Here is an 18,674-nt window from a genome sequence, read left to right on the forward strand (position 1 = left end):
CAAGGCTAAATCATGAGGAAATAGAAAATATGAACAGCCCAGTTGCTAGTAAAGGAGATTGAACTGGGAATCAAAACTCTCCCAGCAAACAAAAATCCAGGAGTAGATGGCTTCACTGGTGAAGTATACCAAATATTTAAAGCATTAATACTTACCCTACTCAGACTTGCACAAAAAGAAACAGAAGATCAGGGAACTCTCCCAAATTCATTATAAAAGGCATTTTGTTCAAGGGCAGGACTAAGAAGCTCGCATACTGCTCCGGAATCATGTGAAACACAAGCCACGTTCTAAGACGTGGCCAACCTTCCTCCCCAGGAAGGCAAAGTTCTTCCCACGGTTCTGGAAAGGGCAGTGTAAGAGCGCGAGGCAGTTGGGAACTTCCGTTTACAGAAGGGCGTGGCTGTAACCAGAGTCTCCTTGGGAATTCTGGGAGCGCTGCGGGCAGTCGCTTCCGCTCCAGGGAAGTGCGGCTGTGGTAGGGTCTCCTCTGAGGGAGTTGAGCCCGCATTGGCGGCGATGCCTTTTCTCTTGGCCGGGGGTCAGCTGCGACAAACACGTCTTTGCCCTTCTGGAAGAGGAATCTGTAGGCAGTAGCGGAAGGTGGGTTTGGCCCCCATTTGAGTGAGCTTTCCAGGTTTATAGAGATTGCTCAGCGAGTAGCGGATCTCCTGTATTCTGTTTTCTCTGCAACTCTGCCACCTCCTTGAGTTCTCTTGTTATCCCACCGTGATTATGGTGGGGCTGATAACAGCCAATATTTATGGAGAGTCCCTGAGGGACTCAGACAGTGTTTCCAATTTTCTTGTGTTAACTTACTTCTTTCTCAGAACAACCCTATGATTATCCTCATTTTATAGATGGGTGATAATAGGCCAATAAGTGGCTGGGCCAGGGTTAAACCTCCGAAGCACGATTCCATGATTCCTTGTGATCTTGGGCGATACTCTGCTTCCATATCACATTAAGCGGTCATGAGGCTTAAATGAGATTACATGAAAAGTGCTTGGAATCGTTCCTAGCACACCCTATGTGCCTTCTCTGTTACAGAGTACAGTATAATTGTAGTGTGTGGGAAATTCAATCAGTTATATTAGGAAACATAGAGAATATCATAATATTTTTAAGGCAGTAGTTCTCAAAATTAGGTGTTAGAATTACCTGGGAAATTTGGTAGAAGTATAAAAAAAAATCCAAGCCCTGTAATAGTTTCAGGAGACTGGACCTCTCTTCTTTCTTAGCTCTTTGGGTGATTCTGAGACCAAGTATGTGAATCGTGATCTTAAAGTACTCGCTTCCTCTGCAACCCCCCCCCACTTTTCTTTTTTAAAATTTAGTTCTTTTATATACCTGAAATGTTTGGATGTTCTGTATGATCACCATTGTTAAACATCTAATTGACACAGATTTGGTTATCATTTGAATTCAGAAATCTCCAGGGGGGCAGGAGATATTACAATGGACTTTATTGTTTTAAAAAACTAATCTGGTAAGTCTAAACTGCCCTTTCCCTGGCTAAGTGTGCTTGCAGAGACATTTACAAATCGTTCTCTGGATTTTTTCTCTTTTAAATCTTTTTTTAATGTTTATTTTTGAGAGGGAGAGAGAGAGAGCACGATCGGGGAGGGGCAGAGAGAGAGAGAGAGAGGGAAACACAGACTCCAAAGCAGGCTCCAGGCTCTGAGCTGTCAGCACAGAGCCTGACGAAGGGCTCAAATCCGGAAACTGGGAGATCATGACCTGAGCTGAACTTAGACACTAAACTGATGGAGCCACCCAGGCACTCCTGGATTTTTTTTCTCTTGAGCTTCAGGAGTATCTTATAATGAAGAGAAACTGTGAAAGCCTTATTCATAATAGCTAAAAAAATATTAACAGATATCCACCCACTCTGATGTATTCATGCAATAGAACATCACTCTAATAAAAGGATCAAATGACTGATACGTGCATCAACATGAATGGATTTGAAAAACACTATGCTCAAATAATTGTAATGCAAAAGAGTACTACTGTATGATTCCATATAATTGACATTCTAAAAATAATCTATGGTGAAAAAAATATCAAAACAGTGGTTGCTACTGGGGAAAGGGGTAGACATTGACTGGGAAGTCTCACGAGGGAATTTTCTGGGCTGATGTTAATGTCTTGTATCTTAATAGGACTCTGAATTGGATACATAAGTGATAGGATATCTGGGTGGAGAGCTAAGAAATAAATATTGCTGATTTTAGAACCTAGGCTGTGAGTATATGGGTGAACACTATAATTCTTCCAACTCTTCTCCACATTAAAGGGGCACCAGGGTGGCTCAGTTGGTTAAGCATCCGACTCTTGATCTCAGCTCACAGCTGGTGAGTTAGAGCCTTGTGTTGTGCTCTACACTGACAGCGAGGAGCCTGCTTGGCATTCTTTCTCTCCCTTTCTCTGTGCCCCTCCCCTGCTCTCTCTCTCTCTCTCAAAATGCATAAACATTACAATTTTTTTCATGTAAAAATATTGGGGGAACATAGCTTTGAAAAGTTATGAGTATGGGGCACCTGGGTGGCTCAGTTGGTTAACTGTCCAACTTGGGTTCAGGTCATGACCTTGCAGTTTGTGAGTTCGAGCCTCGCGTTGGGCTCTGTGCTGACAGCTCGGAGCCTGGAGCCTGCTTCAGGTTCTGTGTCTCCCTCTCTCTCTGCCCCTCCCCTGCTCATGCTCTGTCTCTGTCTCTCTCTCTCTCAAAAATAAACATTAAAACAATTTTTTTAAAGAAAAGTTATGAGTAATTTTTGTTTTATATATAACAGACACACACACAATCCCACACAATTTGACAGAAACACATACACATAAAAGGTGCACATTGATCACAGCATGACTACCAGTGGGGCAGGAGAGAATGAGAATGCGAGTGGTAGGGGATATAATTGAATAAGTAAATGTTATTTTTAGTTTTACATTTTGTTCAGCATTTCTATGTAATTAAAATAGGAATAGGGTCTGTGGAAATTCTGTCCACATTGTTGCCAGAGACCTATAATTTTCCAGGAAGAGTCTGGAAGTGAATCACACCTGAATTTTGTGTGCCAAGTATATTGCACATGGACAGTACATTTTCTGACCATAGAAAGAACACAATCTTTTCATGTCAAAATCCTGTAGATATCATTATATTTTTTGAGTGCTTTTAATGTTGCAGAAAAGAATTCAAATGCATGGCTTATGTTTCATTCCTTTGAAACTGACTTGATTTTTAGCTTTACCTTGCATTTCAAAAATATCTCAAATATTGACAAGTGCTTCTCCACACTCCCCTCCCCCTCTTCTCCCTCTTCCTCTCCCTCCTCCCCTTCTCCTATGTCTTAAAAAAATTTTTTTTAACTTTTATTTATCTTTGAGACAGAGAGAGACAGAGCATGAACAGGGGAGGGGCAGAGGGAGAGGGAGACACAGAATCCGAAACAGGCTCCAGGCTCTGAGCTGTCAGCCCAGAGCCTGACGCGGGGCTCGAACTCACGGACCGAGAGATCATGACCTGAGCCGAAGTCGGCCGCCCAACCGACCAAGCCACCCAGGCGCCCCCACCCCTTCTCCTATTTCTGTTCGTTACATTATTTAATATTGCTCACATGGAGAAATTTTGTTCATCCTCTCTTGATTGTTTACTTACTACAATCTGCTTCCTTCTGTAACCTCTTTTTTTCTAATTAGTTTCTAAGATACACCTAACTGATGTGTTTGTATTCATTTTAGACATTCTCATTATCTTCAGGCTTTTCCTTTGAGTTCTGAAAACAAGTTTATGAAACGTTCTTTTCTGCCATATATTCATTTTCCTTTGAAGCCTATCTGATTAAAAAAATACTTTATTTTTTAGAGCAGTCTTAGGTTTACAGAAAAATTTTGGAGAAAGTACAGAGATTTACCATATACCTGCCTCCCCCCTCAAACACAGCTTTTCCTATTACTGACATCTTGCATTAGTGTGGCATGTTTGTTACAGTTGATGAGCCAATATTGATATATTATTATTAACTAAAGTTCGCGGTTTACGTTAGAGTTCACTCTTCGTGTTGTACAGTTCTGTGGGTTTGAAAATTGCATAATGTCAGAGGCGCCTGGGTAGCTCAGTTGGTGAAGCGTCCAACTTCGTCTCAGGTCACGATCTCACAGTTTGTGAATTCGAGCCCCACGTTGGTCTCTGTGCCGACAGCTCAGAGCTTTGAGCCTGCTTTGGATTCTGTGTCTCCCTCTCTCTCTGCCCTTCCCCCGCTCATGCTCTGCCTCTCAAAAATAAATACATGTTAAAAAAAATTTTTTTTAATGCATTATGTCCTGTATCCACCATACAGTATCATACAGAATAGTTTCATTGACCAAAAATAGCACTCTGTTCAACTGATTAGCCCTCCCTTCCCCTAAGCCCCTGGCAACTACTGGTATTTTTACTGTCTCTACAGTTGGAATTCTATGGTATATAGTTCTTTCAAACTGGCTTCTTTCACTTAGCAATGTGCATTTAATGTTATTCCATGTCTTTTTATAACTTGATAGTTAATTTTTTTATTGCTGAATAATGCTCCATTGTACGGATGTACCATACATCCATCTATCATTGATTTTTATGCATGCGAAAAATCGCTCATATTCAGAATAATGCCCCAATCATAAATATACATGTGAAAGTATCAACAGAAAATGGACAGCTACATAATCACCACTCACACCAAGAAATGAAGCACCCCAGAAGAAGCTCCACTCTTACCCACAGCACCGTGATGCTTCCTTCTCTATCATAAGTAACCAATTACCCTAATTTTTACAGACTCCTTTGATTTTCTTTATGTTTTTACTACAAAAGTGTCCATCCTGAATAGTACAGTTCAATTTTGACTGTCTTATGAATTTTGTATAAACAGAATCATACCACACCTCCTATTTTCTGCCTAGCTCTTTTGTTCAACATCATATTTATGAGATTCACCCATGGTGTCACATATAGCTAAAGTTCGTTCAGTATCCTTGCTGTGTCCTGCTCCGTTGTGAAAACATTTATTCATTCTATAATGGATAAACATTTGGAGTATTTCTAGCATATCACTATTATGGATGATACTGCAATGAAAATTCGTATACATGTCTTTTTGGTAAACACACACACACAGTACTTATGGGTGTATATCTTGAGTAGATTGGAAGTTTCATAAGAAATACTTCAAATTTGGCTCTATAGTCCACCAGCATGAGATTTTTGCTTATTGTTTGAGGTAGGGATCATTATTCCCCCCTCGACACCACCCAGTTGAACTCAGCACCATGTATGGAATACCTTCCTCGTCACCACAGCTCTGCAGTGCCACCTTTGTTGCAAGCCTGAAGTCAACATGTGCTCTTGTGCATAGAAAATCCAAAGGATCTAGTATAAATTATCAAAGTTAATCAGACAAGCTGGCAAGATTGAAGAATAAAGGGGCAAAAGCAACATTTAGTAGAAGTGGTTAGGGTAAGAATCATTATCTTATTGCCAGTCTCATAGCAAATGTTTTCAACTCTTCACATTGCTTTCCATGTTCGCTGTAATTTATTTCCAGTTTCCTAAATTTTCTCATCATGAATGGATGATTAGTTTATCAACCTCTCTGTTTTTTGCATTCCTGGTAAGTCTGCTAGGCATGATGTGTTATCTTTTTAAAAACTGTTGAATAAGTTTTGGCATAGAATTTTTACATGTGTGTTTACGATGAGATAGGCCTACCATTTTCTTTTTTTTTTTTTATTTTTTTTATTTTTTTTTTAAATTTTTTTTTTCAACGTTTATTTATTTTTGGGACAGAGAGAGACAGAGCATGAACGGGGGAGGGGCAGAGAGAGAGGGAGACACAGAATCAGAAACAGGCTCCAGGCTCTGAGCCATCAGCCCAGAGCCTGACGCGGGGCTCGAACTCGCGGACCGCAAGATCGTGACCTGGCTGAAGTCGGACGCTTAACCGACTGCGCCACCCAGGCGCCCCAGGCCTACCATTTTCCATTCTAATAAAGACTGCAACAGATTTTGATCAGTGTTGGTTGGAAATTGGTTGAAAGTGTTTCCTATTTTGTTACTCTCAGGAAGAATTCTTTTTTTTTTTTTTTTTTTTTAACATTTATTTATTTTTGGGACAGAGAGAGACAGAGCATGAACCGGGGAGGGGCAGAGAGAGAGGGAGACACAGAATCAGAAACAGGCTCCAGGCTCTGAGCCATCAGCCCAGAGCCCGACGCGGGGCTCGAACTCACGGACCGTGAGATCGTGACCTGGCTGAAGTCAGACGCTTAACCGACTGCGCCACCCAGGCGCCCCAAGAATTCTTTTTTTTTCTTTTTAAATTTAGACCCAAGTTCGTTAACATACAGTGAAGTATTGGTTTCAGAAGTAGAATTTAGTGATTCATCACTTACATGTAACACCCAGTGCTCATCCCAAGTGCCTTCCTTAATGCCCATCACCCATTTAGCCCATCCCACCCCTCCATTAACCCTCAGTTTATTATCTATATATAAGTCTCTTGTGCTTTGCCTCCCACTCTGTTTTCATCTTATTTTTCCTTCTCTTTCCCTATGTTCGTCTGTTTTGTTTCTTAAATTCCACATATGAATGAAATCATATGATATTTGTCTTTCCTTGATTGACTTATTTCACTGAGCATAATATAGTCTAGTTCCGTCCACATTGTTGCAAATGGCAAAATTCCATCCACATTGTTGCAAAAAAGAAAAAAAAGATTTCATTCTTTTTGATTGCTGAGTAATATTCCATTGTATTCTAAGATAAGCATGGGTTCTTCCTTAAATGTTTGATAGAGTTCACTGATGACACTGTCTCAGACCAGAGAATTCCTTTGTGGATTTTTAATAAATTCCATTTCAAGTACTAGTTCTATTCAGAGTTGTGATAACTTCTTGTGTCTGTTTTGGTGTGTGTTTTAAATTCTGTTTTAAATTCTCTAGAAATTTATTCACTTAAGTTCTTAGTTTCATTGGCATTAAGTTCCCCAGAGTATCCCTTCATGTCCATACGAATGTATAGTGATGTTTCCGTTTTCATTCATTTCCTTGGTAATTTGTGATTTCTACCTGTTTTAATAATAAATCTTCACATGGATTTGTCAATGTTTTTGTTCTAATTTCAAAGAATAACCTTTTTAGTCCTCTTGTACTATGTTTGTCTTCTGTTTTATGTATCTGTTCTCATTTAAAAAAATTTTTTTAGATGTTTATTTTTGAGAGAGACAGAGACAGAATGCGAGTGGGTTAGGGGCAGAGAGAGAGAGGGAGACACAGAATCTGAAGCAGGTTCCAGGCTCCGAGCTGTCAGCACAGAGCCCAACACAGGGCTTTAACCCACAGACTGTGAGATCATGACCTGAGCCGAAGTCGGATGCTCAACCGACTGAGCCCCCCGGGCGCCCCAAGAACAGAGGATTCTAAGGCGTGGTGCAGGTAACAAGCACAGCAATCGGCAACGACCCCCAGGTCTGGGGTAACAAAGTGAAGAGACAGGGATTATTAAAACTGACAAGCTTGGAGGAAGGTCCTGGTATCTTGAACCTCAAACCGCCAGGGTGGGAGGAGTGTTCGGCTGGCTCTGGTTCCCGAGCTCAGACAGAGGAAGAGTGTTGCAGTTCGAGGACTGAGACCTCTGAGGAGCAGGATGTGAGAGGCTGTTTGATAGTGTCTGCGAGGAGCCATGAAACTGGTTTTCAGGTGTTGGAAAAGGTGCAAATTAGAGTGAGCAGCTGCTACTAGAAGACAGTGCTGTTCCTGGAAGCCCAGAGGAAGTAGCAAGTCTCTTCCTTCTCCAGCCTTGCAGTCTCCTTCTGTCGGCAGAGACTAACACGGAACCAGATGTCAAAGCAGAAGGATAGGCTGCAAAGCCTCCATCCCAGCGCCATAAAACAGGGTGAAGAAGGGTGGTTTGGGAGCTGAGGGACAGTACTATATTAGAACACACATGGGAGTTTTAAAATCATCTTTTCTTGGGGCGCCTGGGTGGCGCTGTCGGTTAAGCGTCCGACTTCAGCCCAGGTCACGATCTCGCGGTCCGGGAGTTCGAGCCCCGCGTCGGGCTCTGGGCTGATGGCTCGGAGCCTGGAGCCTGTTTCCGATTCTGTGTCTCCCTCTCTCTCTGCCCCTCCCCCGTTCATGCTCTGTCTCTCTCTGTCCCAAAAATAAATAAACGTTGAAAAAAAAGTTTTTTTAATCATCTTTTCTTGTTATTGAGTTCTGGCTGAAGTTCATTACATTCAGAAAGCACATCCGGTATTATCTCAGCATTGTGAAATTTGTTGCTATTCCTTTAGGGCCCGTCATGCGATCCCTTTTTGTAAATATTTTATGTGTGCTTGAAAAGATGTGTATTTTGGAGCATTTGCCAGAACCTTTTGTTCCCCTTACCCTCAAATGGGTGTCAAAAATGCTGCGGACCTTCCAGGCTTTTCAGCTATCACCCCACGAGAAAAGTCACCACAAGCGCATGACTCCCTCACTTTCTCTGAATTTTAGCCCACGAATTCTCCATCACCTTGTCTTTCGATGCCTCTTGACAGCTTTAAAAATGTATCTAGGGGCGCCTGGGTGGCTCAGTCGGTTGAGCGTCCGACTTCGGCTCCGGTCATGATCTCACGGTCCGTGGGTTCGAGCCCCGCGTTGGGCTCTGTGCTGACAGCTCAGAGCCTGGACCCTGCTCCAGAGTCTGTCTCCCCCTCTGTCTGCCCCTCCCCTGCTCACGCTCTGTGTCTGTTTCTCAATAATAAATAAACGTTAAAAAAAATTTCAATTAAAAAATGTTATCTACCCATCATCTGCCAGAAATTTATTCAAATGACCTGTTTTATTATTACAGGGAGTGGAAGTATATTAAAAATTTGTCTATTGCATTTTAAAATTTCCCTGTCATTTTATCCAGGAAATTCACCTATTATCCGATTGATCCTCCTTAATATACAAACTATTAGGTATTTTTTAAAACATTGTCTTTTGGGAGGGGTTGTTAAATTAGGAATTACATGGTATTATTTCTTTTTTTAATCTTCCAAGTTTTTATTTAAACGCCGGTTAGTTGGGGCGCCTGGGTGGCTCAGTCGGTTAAGTGTCTGACTTCGGCTCAGGTCATGATCTCGAGGTCTGTGAGTTTGAGCCCCGCGTCGGGCTCTGTCCTGACAGCTCGGAGCTTGGAGCCTGTTTCAGATTCTGTGTCTCCCTCTCTCTCTGACCCTCCCCCATTCATGCTCTGTCTCTCTCTGTCTCAAAAATAAATAAATGTTTAAAAAAAAACACGTTAGTTAACATACAGTGTAATATTAGCTTCAGGTATAGGATTTAGTGATTAATCACTTATATACAACACCCAGTGCTCATCACAAGTGCCCTCCTTAATACCCATCACCCATTGAACCCATCCCCCACCTACCTCCCCTTTAGTAGTCATCAGTTTGTTGTCTATAGTTAAGAATCTGTTTTACGGTTTGCCTTTCTCTTTTCCCATGTTCATCTGTTCTGTTTCTTAAATTCCACGTATGAGTGAAATCATATAGTAGCTGTCTTTCTCTGACTGGCTTATTTCGCTTAGCATAATACACTCTAGCTCCACGTTATTACAAATGGCAAGATTTCATTCTTTTTGATGGCTGAGTTATATTCCATTGTATGTATATGCCACAACTTCTTTATCCACTCAACAGTTGATGGACATTTGAGCTCTTTGCATAACTTGTCTGTTGTTGATAGTGCTGCTATAAATATCGGGGTGTATGTATCCCTTTGAATCGGTATTTTTGTATCCTTTGGGTAAACACCTAGTAGGGCAATTGCTGGATTACAGGGTAGTTCTATTTCTAACTTTTTTTTAGGAACCTCCATACCGTTTTCCAGAGTGGCTGCACCAGTTTATATTCCCACCCACATTGTAAGAGGGTTCCTCTCTCCGCATCCTCACCAACACCTGTTGTTTCCTGTGTTGTTAATTCGGTACCCCGCATGATTTCTTACATCGATTCTGGTCCTTTTGAACCACAGACCATTTTCACATAACGGATGTGATGAGAGAGAGAAAAAAAAAAAAAAACTCCCTAAAGGCCTGAGATATAAGGGAGGCCATTTTAGATTTCTATCGAAGTCAGCCTGATTGTACATAAACTTTGTCTAAACCAAAAGCCTGATTTACGGCCCACCAAGCATACATTGTGCACCTGCTCTGTAAATGTGTAGCGTAACGGAAAACCATCTTGTCCTTAAGATAGCTAGCAGTGCTCCTTCTCCCTGCATTCCTTGATGTCAAGACTTGTGACTCCTGCATACATGTTCATCTATAACCTGTTGAGCTTTTATACGATGTAAAGAAAAAGGGATACGATCCTTTGAAAACTGTTCATTCTCCAGAACACATTCTTCCCTGTGAAGAGTGTTTCCCGGGGCAGCTGTCCCAACTTGGGCTTAAACGAAACTCTCTTTCTTGCTTATGCAGATTGTAAAAGGTGTCTTCGTTTGGTATCTACACCAGTCCTGTCGTTTTTCCTTCACTCCTCAGTGACAGTACTTGCCCAACATTTGAGATAGTTTTAGTCGGACATTGTATTTGACCTCATTCAGCTGTTTTTCAGCACCACACTGTACTTATTATTGCCAAAAATCTAGGCCTTAACTTATACTTTACAGAAAACGCTGGCATCAGGACAACACATGCCAGAAGAGTCATTAGACAAATCCAGAATGTGAGCAATCCTACATGCCAACCGAGTTACTTATTTCAGCAGGTCAAGGGCACACACAAAAGGAGAAGGGGAGCTGTTCTAGATTATAAGAGGCTCAAGTGACATAGCATTGAACACAATTAATATTCCAGCATAAAGGAAAACGATAATATATTTATTCCCCAGGAGAAACCTGAGCAACTAAACTTTTTCTTCTCTTTTCTCTCTTTGCAGATTTTTCTGGATTAAGCCTTTATTTCATCTCCTGTCCTCCCTGAATCACGTCCTCCATAAGAAAACTTAAAAGTTTTTATGTCTAGAGCAGGGAGAAGATCAGTGATATGATACTAGAAGCTTAAAGAAGAAAAATACTTCAAGATTTTATAAAGGTTTCCAACGTTTGTCTCTGTCAGTATAGCTCCTTCCATTTGCCTTATGACTCACGTTTCATAATCAGCAATTAAAGCCAAGGAAATGGGGAAAACATTTGTTGCTTCTGCTTTATGGCCTGATCGACCAATGGTTGCATCTGCTTCTTGTGGATTTTTGGCATCCACGTCCATTCTTGTGGATCTTGTGATGAACACTTCAGGGTAGGTAGCACTGTCGGTTTTAGACGCATGCACGCCCATATAGACTAAAAAAGGCAATCCAGCCAAAGTAAGGCTTAGACTCTATTTGTCAAATTCAATACTCTGTATAGGTCAGCACAATGTCCTTTTAGTATCTGCATTCCGCTCCCCACCCCCACCCCCACCCCCAGCCCCATCCCCACCCCCACCCCCAGCCCGCCATCCCTTCCTTTCCATAATCCCCTCCCCTCTACTCTTTTCTCCAGTTCACTGGTCTCTAGGAGGTAGCTTCTTAGAACAGCTCCATAGTTTGCTTTGGTTGAGTTTTTTCTTAGTTTTTGTCACTTAGTTTGGAAGAAAAAAAATTTTTCAAGAAAACGACGGGGGAGGGGGCGGCCAAGCTCCACTAACGGTATAGAATTCGTACTGACTATCCAAAAGAGAATACCGCCTGTCCAAATACTGACTATCCCAAAGAGAGAGGAGAGCCTTGAGGAAAGGCCACTCCGCAGGAGGTTCCGGGATTTGCAGTCCACCGATGCACAAGGTCAGACGCATTAACGCTCCCGAAAGACGCCTCGCTTGCATGGTTGGCTGGAGATAATACAGAAGCACATCAAGGAGTTCTGTACCTGTGGCAGCATTTCGGGGTTACGGAACTCGCTCCGACCCGCAGGCTCCGAAATACAATCCAGCCTCTCGCTGGGACAGCCGACACTTCCACCCTCGGAAGGCGACGAGGTGGCCTGGGAATTCTGGGAAGTGTAGTCCCGGAACTCAGTGAGGCTGGATAACTTCCGCCGCAGGCGGCCAAGGCGGCGTCCCTGCTCCCGCCGGGAATTCTGGGAAACGTAGTCCAAGGGGGGGTTTCTGTAGGCATAGTCGCTTCCGCTCCAGGTACGCGAGGCCGCGGCCTTCGTTCCTCCGCGAAAGGTGAGCCCCTGCCTCCCCGGGGGCCCTCCCCGCGGCCGCACTGACCTGGCTTCCCATTGCCTTGGCCCACGGTGACCAGGCTCTGGACGCTGGGGAAGAGAAGCCGCCTGCGGCCAAGGGCGGGGTTGGTGTTCCCTTTGAATGAGCTCTGTGGATTGCGGGGCGGTGGGCGCATCCCCGGCTCGGGGCCGGGCCGGGCTCCCACCTCGCCGGGGCTGAGGGTCTCCTCCTGGCTCTGCGCCTCCCCGCCCTTTCCCCGACCACCAGCCAATGCTGCCGCATCCCAGCGGTGGCATATTCGGAGAATTTCTGTGCGTCTCTGCCTCTCTTTCCTCTTCTCCAAGTGGATATTAGCGTCTACCTAATAGAGTTATTTTGCGAGTTAAGGGAGGATGGAGAAGTGGAGGACTTAGAGCTTGGCTTGGGGTTTAAAAAAAAAAAAAAAAAAAAAAAAGGCCCCTGTTAGCAGTACCTTTTAATTTCTCAGTCCCCTGAAAGCTTCTGTGAACCTGGGATGGGGGTCAGAGTTCCGGCTCCTGGCCTTTCTCAGATCCCTGAAGAAAGCGAAGCTGCACCCAGATTCCTAATTGTTTTTTGTTTTTTTTTTTTTTTTTAATCTAAATGTAGGTTTTTGTAGGGGTTACTCCCGGATGTTGTCTGCACTGTCCACTGTAATGTACATGGGAGTTCTGATGAAGTTGTGATTTCTCTGAGCCTCCTTTCCTTCCCCAGCCTGGACATCGTTGAAAAAGGCTGCTGGGAGGGGGGAATGACGCTTTGGCTCCTGGAAGAAGAGCCTCACCTGAGTAGGACTTAGCATCTTTCTTCCTCTTAGGTTATCTCCTCTCAGGGGAGAAGATGTTTCCTTTACGCATCTGCAAATTCTACCAGGAACATGCCCTGACTTTTGTTTAAATACAGGAAGGGATGGGGGAGTACTTGGGCACGAGTAATAAGGATTGTACTTACTTTTTAAAAAGTTTTTATATTCCAGTTCGTTAACATACAGTGTAATACTAGTTTCAGGTGTACAATGTAGTGCTTTGACATCCAACACCTGATGGTCATCACAAGTGCCCTCCTTGGGGGCGGCTTGGGGGTTCTGTCGGTTGAGCGTCTGACCCTTGGTTGCCGCTCAGGTCATGATCCCAGGGTGGTGGGATCCAGCCTGTCTCGGGCTCTAAGCTGTGCTTGGAGCCTGCTTGAGATTCTCTCTCTCTGTCTCTCTGCTCCCCCCGCCCCCCCAAAAAAGAAAGGGAGGGAGGGAGGGAGGAAGGAAGGAAGGAAGGAAGGAAGGAAGGAAGGAAGCGTTAAAAAAACACAAGTGCCCTCCTTAATCCCCACCTCTTATTACCCATCCCTCCACTACCTCCATTCTAGTAACCATCAGTTTGTTCTCTATAGTTGAGAGTCTGTTTCTTGGTTTGCCTCTCTCTTTTCCTTTGCTTGTGTCTTAAACTCCACACAGGAGTGAAATAACATGGTATTTGCCTTTCTGTGACTAACTTGCTTTACTTAGCGTAAGACTCTAACTGCACTCATGTCGTTGCAAATGGCAAGATTTTATTCCTTTTTTTATGGTTGAGTAATATTCCATCGTGTGTACATATATTGCATCTTCCTTATCCATTCATCAGTTGAGGGGCTTCCATGATATGGTTGTTGTAGATAATGGTACTGTAAACATCGGGGTGCATGTATCCCTTCGAATCAGTATTTTTATATCCGTTGGGTAAATACGTAGACGTGCAATTGCTGGGTCGTGGGGTAGTTCTATTTAGAACTTTTTGAGGAACCTCCTTACATTTTGTACCTTGGATGCACCAGTCTGTATTCCCACCAGCAGTGTAAGGGGGTTCCCTTTTCTTCATATCTTCGCCAACAATTGTGGTTCTTCTGCCGTTGATTTTAGCCATTTTGATAGATGGGAGGTGGTATCTCATTATGGTTTTGATTTGCATTTCCCTGATGATAAGTGCTGTTGAGCCTCTTTCCGTGTGTCTGTTGGCCATCTGACTGCCTTATTTGGAGACTTGTATGCTCATGTCTTCTACCCATCTCTTAACTGCATTATTTGTTGTTGGGGATTGATTTGTAGAAGTTCTTCATTTATTTTGGATATTAACCCTTTATCAGATACGTACTTTGCAAATATCTTCTACCATTCTATAGGTTGCCTTTTAGTTTTGTTGATTGTTTTCTTTGCTGCACAGAGCTTTTTATTTTGATGTAATCCCAGTAGTTTATTTTTTGCTTTTGTTTCCTTTACCTTAGGAGACCTGTCTAGAAAGAAGTCGCTACAGCCACTATCAAAGAGGTTACTGCCTGTGTTCTCCTCTAGGATTTTGATGCTTTCCTCTCTCACATTTAGGTCTTTCATCCATCTTGGATTTGTTTTTGTGTATGATGTAAGAAAGTGGTTCCGTTTCATTCTTTTGCATGTTGCTGTCCAGTTTCCCCAACGCGATTTGTTGAAAAGATCGTCTTTTTCCCATTGGATATGCTTTCCTGCTTTGCCTAAGGTTAATTGACCCTATAATTGTGGGCCCATTTTTGGGTTTTCTGTTCTGTTCCATTGATCTTGGTGTCTGTTTTTGTGCCAGTACCATACTGTTTTGATTACTGCAGCTTTGTAATTTAACTTGAAGTCCGGAATTCTGATGCTTCCATCTTTGCTTTTCTTTTTCAAGGTTGCTTTGTCTACTCAGCGTCTTTTGTGGTTCCATATACATTTTAGGATTGTTTGTTCTAGCTCTGTGAAAAATGTTGGTGGTGTTTTGCTAGGGATTGCCTTAAATGTGTAGATTGCTTTGGGTAGTATTGACATTTTAACAGTATTTGTTCTTCCAACCTATGAGCATGGAAAGTCTTTCCATTTCTTTGTGTCCTCATCAATTTCTTTCATCAGTGTTTTCTAGTTTTCAGAGTACAGGTCTTTCACCTCTTTGGTTATGTTTATTCCTAGGTATCTTATTATTTTTGGTGCACTTGTAAATGAGATTGATTCCCGCTGCTTCATTATTGGCATATAGAATGCAGCAGATTCTGTTTTTTTGAATCCGGTGACTTTACTGAATTTGTTTGTCAGTTGTAGCAGTTTTTTGGTGGATTTTTTTTTTGGATTTCCTATATAGAGTATCGTGTCATCTGCAAATAGTGAAAATAGTATCATGTCATCTGCAAATAGTGAAAGTTTGACTTCTTCCTTGCCGATTTGGATGCCTTTTATTTCTTTTTGTTGTCTGATTGTTGAGATTAGGACTTCCAGTACTGTGTGAAATAACAATGGTGAGAGTGGACATCCCTGTCTTGTTCCTGACCATAGGGGAAAAGCTCTCAATTTTTCCTCATTGAGGATGATATTAGCTGTGGGCTTTTTGTATATGCCCTTTATTATATTGAGGTGTTTCCTCTAAACCTATTTTTTTCAGGTTTTTTTTTTTTAATTAAGAATGGATATTGTACTTTGTCAAATGCTTTTTCTGCGTCTATTGAAAGGGTTGTATGGTTCTTATCTTTTCTTGTATTAATGCGGTATATCACATTGATTTGTGACTATTGAATCACCCTTGGAGCCCAGGAATAAATTCCACTTGATTATGGTGAATGATTCTTTTAATGTACTATTGGATCCGATTTGCTAGTGTTTTATTGAGAAATTTCACATCCATGTTCATCAGGGATATAGTTTTCTTTTTTAGTGGAGTCTTTTGTCTGGTTTTGGTATGAGGGTAATGCTGTCCTCATAGAATGAATTTGGAAGTTTCCCTTCCTTTTTAATTTTTTGAAATAGTTTGAGAAGAATAGATATTACCTCTTCTTTAAATGTATGGTAGGATTCCCCTGTGAAGCCATCTGGCCCTGGACTTTTGTTTGTGGGGAGATTTTTGATTGCTGATTTAATTTCTTTGCTGGTTATTGGTGTGTTCAAGTTTTCATTTCTTCCTGTTTCAGTTTTGGTAGTTTATATGTTTCTAGGAATTTATCCATTTCTTCCCGATTGTCCAGTTTGTTGGCATATACTTTGTCATAATATTCTCTTATAATTGTTTGTATTTCTGTAGTATCGGTTGATATTTCTCCTCTCTCATTTGTGATTTTATTTATTTGGGTCCTTTCCCTTTCCTTTTTGATAAGTCTGGTTGGAGGTTTATTCAATTTTATTTTTTTTTTTTTAATTAATTTATTTATTTTTAAACTTTTTTTTTTCAACGTTTATTTATTTTTGGGACAGAGAGAGACAGAGCATGAACGGGGGAGGGGCAGAGAGAGAGGGAGACACAGAATCAGAAACAGGCTCCAGGCTCCGAGCCATCAGCCCAGAGCCCGACGCGGGGCTCGAACTCACGGACCACGAGATCGTGACCTGGCTGAAGTCGGACGCTTAACCGACTGCGCCACCCAGGCGCCCCTTCAATTTTATTTTTTCAAAGAACTAGCTCCTGGTTTCATTGATTTGTTCTATTGGTTTTTTTGTTTTTTTTGTTTTTTGTTTTTAGTTTCTATATCATTTATTTCTGCTTTAATCTTTGTTCTTTCTGCTAGCTTTAGGCTTCGTTTGTTGTTCTTTTTCTAGCTCCGTTAGATGTAAGGTTAGATTGTTTATTTGAGATTTTTCTCTTTTTTTTTTTTCCTTTCTTCTTGATGTAGGCCTCTATTGCTATATACTTCCCCCTTACGACCACTTTTGTTGCATCCCAGAGGTTTTGAACTGTTGTGTTTTCATTTTCATTTGTTTCCGTGGATTTTTTTTTAACTTCTTTATTTCCTTGTTGACCCTTTCATTGTTAAGTAGCATGTTATTTAACCTATATGTACTTGTGGTCTTTCCAGATTTTTTCTTGTGATTGACTTCAAGTTTCATAGTGTTGTGTCAGAAAATATGCGTGGTATGATCTCAGTCTTTTTATATTTGTTGCGGGCTGATTTGTGACCTAATATGTGATCTAGTCAGGAGAACATTCTGTGTGCACTTGTAAAGAATGTGTATTCTGTTTTAGGATGGAATGTTTGGAAAATATCCGTTAAGCTCATCTGGTCCAGTGTGTCATTCAAAGCCATTGTTTCCTTGTTGATTTTTGCTTAGATGATCTGTGCATTGATGTAAGTGGGCTGTTAAAGTCCCCAACTATTGTATTATTATCAATTAATTTCTTTATGCTTGTTATTAATTGTTTTATATATTTGGGAGCTTCCATGTTGGGGCATAAATATTTACACTTGTTATATCTTCTTACTGGATTGTCCCCTTTATTATAGGGCCCTTCTTTGTCTCTTGTTACAGTCTTTGTTTTAAAGTCAGTGTGTCTGATGTACGTATTGCTACTTTGGCTTTCTTTTGACATCTATTGGCATGGTAAATGTTTCTCCATCCCCTCACTTTCAATCTACAGGTGTCGTTAGGTCTAAAATGAATCTCTTGTAGGCAGCATATGTAGGGGGTCTTTTTTTCCCCCCCTATTCTGACACCCTATGTTTTTTGATTGGAGCGTTTAGTCCATTTACATTCAAAGTAATTACAATAGATATGTACTTATTGCCATTTTATTACTTGTTTTATGTTTTCTCTGATCCTTTCTTGTCTTTTTCTCTTTCGTGTTTTGCTTATTTTCCTTAGTGATATATTTGGATTTCTTTCTCTTTATTCTTTGCATATTTATCAGTGGTTTTTGATAATATGGTCACTATTAGATTGGTATATAACCTCTTCTGCATATAGCAATCTATATTAACTTGATGGTCATTTAAGTTTGAACCTATTCTTTTCTCCTTTCCTCCCCACATTTTTATATTTGTCATCATATTTTATATTTGTGTGTGTGTGTGAAAGAGAGAGAGAGTTCCTTGACTGAGTTTTTACATAAATATTCATTTTTACTGCTTTTGTTTTTCTTGCCTTCATACTTTCACTTTTGGTCTCTCCTTTCCATTCAGAGTCCCCTTTAATATTTCTTGCAGGATTGGTTTAGTCCTCGTGAACTCCTTTGGTTTGTCTGGGAAACTCTTTCTTTCTCATTCTATTCTGGATGATAGCCTTGCTAGATAGGGTGTATTTGGCAGCAGAATTTTTGAATTGAGCATTTTGAAAATATCATGCCACCCCCTTCTGGCCTGTAGTTGCTATTGAGAAATCTCCTGCTAGCCTTCTGGGTTCTCCCTTGTAAGTTACTGACTTCTTTTGTGTTGCTGTTTTAAGATTTTTTTTCTTTGTCACTGTATTTTATACGTTTAACTACAATATGTCTTGGTGTTGGGCCTGCTTGTGTTGATTTTGTTGGGGGTTCTTGTGCCTCCTGGATCTGGATGTCTGTTTCCTCTCCCAGATTTGGGAAGTTCCAGCTATTATTTCTTCAAATAAGTTTTCTGCCCCCTTCACTATCTTCTTCTTCTGGGACTCCAGTGATACAAATCTTACGTTTGATAGAATCAGTGAGTTCCCTAAGTTTTGTTTTGC

At 41.4% G+C, this 18,674-nt stretch overlaps 1 protein-coding gene and 1 long non-coding RNA gene across 2 annotated transcripts in view; both read left to right on the plus strand.

Annotated features, from left to right (window-relative positions):
* The first annotated feature begins 435 nt into the window (after window positions 1-435).
* On the plus strand, window positions 436-11,201 carry LOC122493924. Its single transcript, XR_006300064.1, has 2 exons — window positions 436-603; window positions 10,950-11,201. It is a non-coding gene; the product is annotated as an uncharacterized LOC122493924 (long non-coding RNA).
* A 910-nt stretch (window positions 11,202-12,111) lies between these two features.
* Window positions 12,112-18,674, plus strand: part of ZNF112 (zinc finger protein 112) — a 33,769-nt gene continuing 27,206 nt past the window's right edge. The window contains exon 1 of the mRNA XM_043598668.1: window positions 12,112-12,220. The gene's annotated coding sequence lies outside the window, so the exon portion shown is untranslated. The remainder of the gene's footprint in view (window positions 12,221-18,674) is intronic.

Source organism: Prionailurus bengalensis, chromosome E2 (assembly GCF_016509475.1).
Source record: "Prionailurus bengalensis isolate Pbe53 chromosome E2, Fcat_Pben_1.1_paternal_pri, whole genome shotgun sequence".
In the NCBI taxonomy this organism is placed as follows: Eukaryota; Metazoa; Chordata; class Mammalia; order Carnivora; family Felidae; genus Prionailurus; species Prionailurus bengalensis.